At 33.2% G+C, this 3,661-nt stretch overlaps 1 long non-coding RNA gene across 1 annotated transcript; it reads right to left on the reverse strand.

Moving 5' to 3' along the window:
* Positions 1-352: 352 nt before the first annotated feature.
* On the reverse strand, positions 353-3,180 carry LOC127168254 (uncharacterized). The gene is made up of 3 exons (XR_007828090.1): positions 3,006-3,180; positions 1,521-1,572; positions 353-770 (listed from the first exon to the last, which is right to left on the reverse strand). It is a non-coding gene; the product is annotated as an uncharacterized LOC127168254 (long non-coding RNA).
* Positions 3,181-3,661: the final 481 nt, after the last annotated feature.

Raw genomic sequence — 3,661 nt, forward strand, 5'->3', positions numbered from 1 at the left:
AATGTTTTGATGTGAATAATCGTGATTAATTGTTGCACAACACTAATTTTCATTTAATTGCTTTAAAGCATCCAAACGGTTATTTAATTTCCATATAATTTCTTTCTTCAAATTAACAAATTAAAACAGTTCAACAAGTACCACCATGTGTTTAAATATTAGTGTTTTATGTGTATATTACAAATATTACATCTCTTTTTAAAAATTACAGTAATAAAAAGTCGTTATGTGACATGTTCATATTATGTCACATAAAAATATCATTAAAAAAATAACACAAACAAAAACAAAAAAACAATCAGAAATTACATTATTTAAAAAAAAAAAAAAAAAAAAAAGGCACACAAGCATACAGTAGTCATTCTGTGAAAATTTAATTCAGCAAGTTTAAGTTTAATAATTTCTTTCAACGTTGTTCTGGTCTGTTTTACTCTGTTTTCATTTTAAAGAACTCCAAAATATATTTAATGTCACACCAATTTAATTATTAAATTTATCATACATACATGCATCCAACACACACTTTAATGGCTATCATTCAGTCGTAATTTACAGGATAATGTGTATAAAGCATCCAGACAGATGAACACGTATCTCTTCATTTTGAGTGATTCCTCACAGTGGAAGCATGAAGGGACAGTTTTAGATTTTAGGTCATTAAATGCATTTCTGTAGAGAAGCAGGACGTGAGTAAAGCAGGAAATGTATTTAGAGTTCAGGACGAGAGCCAGTCCTCCCGATCTGAGTCCAGCTGCCGCTGCCGTCCCGTCCTGACAGAAACCAAACCAACGAACAACGTCAATATTACACACACCAAACACCACATTACGCTCTACTGCCATGTGAAGCAGGCCAGGACTGGATGTGTGAATGAGGGCTATACACTTTGTAATTAAATATAAATGTTACATTATAAAACAACCGTTTGTCCACAGTTTTAAAGCAGCAGGACGGTTTAAATCAATACATTTTGAATGATCCCACTGTTCAGAAGGCAAAAGTGACTGTTCTGCACAGTCAACTGACTTTATGAGCAAATCATTGAATTGTTCCCTCAACTGTTCGGTTCAAAAATACAGATTCATTAAGGAATGAAGTGAGTCACTGTCTTTATGAATGAGTCACTGAATCATTCACTCAATAGACTTGTTTAAAAACATTGAAAAACAATGAAAAAAAAAAAAGATGGCTAAGCAAAAACAAAGTAACTGGCAATACTGACTTAATGCAAGTTAGTTGACATTAGCTTCTTGTTTATTAAACTTTTGTATAAAATCAACATCACTCATTATGTTATATTGAATATCAGCACAAATGTGAAACATGAGAAAACTTTGCCACTATGACTTTCCAAAATGACCTGCAGCGCTCCAGTCAAAAACACAACAATGACACACAGCAGCGCTGATGACTGAATATGAGTCAATACAATAAATAAAACAATCTGATCAGAGCTGCAGAACTAAATGTTGTCTGAAATGACTGATTGTGTGGTGTGATGTGTTTGTGCCAGTACTGACCATAGCATCTGAGGATCAGGCACTCACGGTGAACCGGACAGGACACTGACCGCTGTAAAACACACACAGATACACATCACATATGATCGCACATATGAGCGTACAAATAATGTGATGCACAGAGGTGTTATCACAGTCTAAAACTAACAAAAAATATCATTAACTGAAACAAAGCTGCTTTTCCTACACAAAAATTATGAAAAATTAAATAAAACTTAAGTTAAAAAATATAAACTTCCGTTCAAAAGTTTGGGATCAGCAAGACTCTTCTGCTCATCAAGTCTCCATTTATTTGATTCAAAATACAAAAAAACTAACAAACAAAAAAACAGTAATATTGCAAAATGTTATTACAATATAAAATAATGGTTTTCATTTAAATATATTTTTAAATTATTTCTGTGATGCAAAGCTGATTTTCAGCATCATTACAGTTGAAAAGTTCAGTGTCACAGGGTCCTTCAGAAATCATTCTAATATGCTGATTTATGATGACTTTTTTTTTCCAGATTATTTGTTGACTAAAAGGTTAAAAAGAACAACATTTATTCATAATATAAACCTTTTCTAACAATATAAGTCTTTTAATCAATTTAACACATCCTTGCTGACTAAAAGTATTAATTTCTTTCAAACAAAGCAAAGGAAAAAAATAAAAAAAAATACTGGCCCCAAACTTTAAACAGTAGTGTATATTGTTATAAAAGATTTAACTTTTAAATAAATTCAGTTTTTTTTGTTTTTTTTAAAAAAACTTTTTATTCATCAGAGAATCTTGGAAAAAAAAAAAGTAGCACAGGTTCCAAAAAATATTAAGCAGCACAACTGTTTCCAACATTGATAACAAATCAGCATACAAGTTAGATTTCTGAATTTAAGCATATTAGAATGATTTTTACATCACACTGCAGACTGTAGTAAAGATTCTGAAAATTCAGCTTTGCATTAATTGGATTTTAATGTATATTAAAATGAAAAAAGGTTACTTTATGCCGTAATAATATTTCACATGTTACAGCACTAATTGATTTATATATGCGCATTACTGTGTGTATAAATGATATTCTATTCTGAATCATGAATCTCACAAAACATATCCAGAGTAGAATGTGTCTTTTGGACTTGACAGCTTTGTTTGACTCACAGTTAAATGAATCTGAATGTTACGCAGCAGTGAAATACGTGATATAGAGTGCAGATCTCAGCTTTAGGCTACATAAACTGATATAAATGTTGGTATTTAGACCCACATCGGCGATCTAGATCCAGATCTCGCACACAGCATGATTTCACACACATCAGTGAGGTGTCTGTGCACTTATTCTACACACTGATGTCAAATAAAGCTGTAAATGTTCATAAACAAATCATGAAATGCTCCTATTCACAGTTCTTGAGTCTGAAGTCTAACCGTGTGTTGTGATCACGTGACTGTGAACTTCAGGCTCGTGTGTCATGTGTTGCGATGTGAATCTCCTCACTCACCGCTCAGGGAATGACGAAGTAAATGATGAGGAAAAGAAAGACATCGAACAGCAGAAACATCCAGAAATCAAACCAGTAGGAATGTTTGGGCAGAGCCGGCACAACGCCCCGTGAGTCTTCCATGATCGCACGCGCTTCCCGCTTCCGGTTTCACGGCTACACACATTTCCTGCTTCCGATGCTTTGCACAATAAAAGTCCCCGCCAGGCCTCTCACTCGCACAGGGGGATTTTATTACAAGATACTGAGCAGATTATTAATTCAACCGATATTAGAATTGCTATTTCTAAACTTTTATTAAACCCATTTATGAACATTCACAAAAAGTCTTGACAATTTTGTTTCTGTAGTACTTCCCACAATAAACTTTTCGAAGTGGCTTTACAGAAAATGATCGATGTTAATGTTTATAATGTATTTAAGACCTCCGTAGATTTGCTGTAGGGCAATAATATAGCTCACATATAAACATCAGAATTAACATTTGTTCAAGAGCTAATAAAGTTCATTTAAATCCCATTAATATCCACTCAAGGGCTGTTTACCTTGAATACCTTAATAGCAGTTTATAGCTCTTACATGAAGGTTAATAGCGGATAAATGAGCTTTACTGGTGATGTGAATGCTTTAGCACTCAAGACGGTGAACTTCTAAGT

This window comes from Labeo rohita, chromosome 7 (assembly GCF_022985175.1).
Source record: "Labeo rohita strain BAU-BD-2019 chromosome 7, IGBB_LRoh.1.0, whole genome shotgun sequence".
NCBI classification, from domain to species: Eukaryota; Metazoa; Chordata; class Actinopteri; order Cypriniformes; family Cyprinidae; genus Labeo; species Labeo rohita.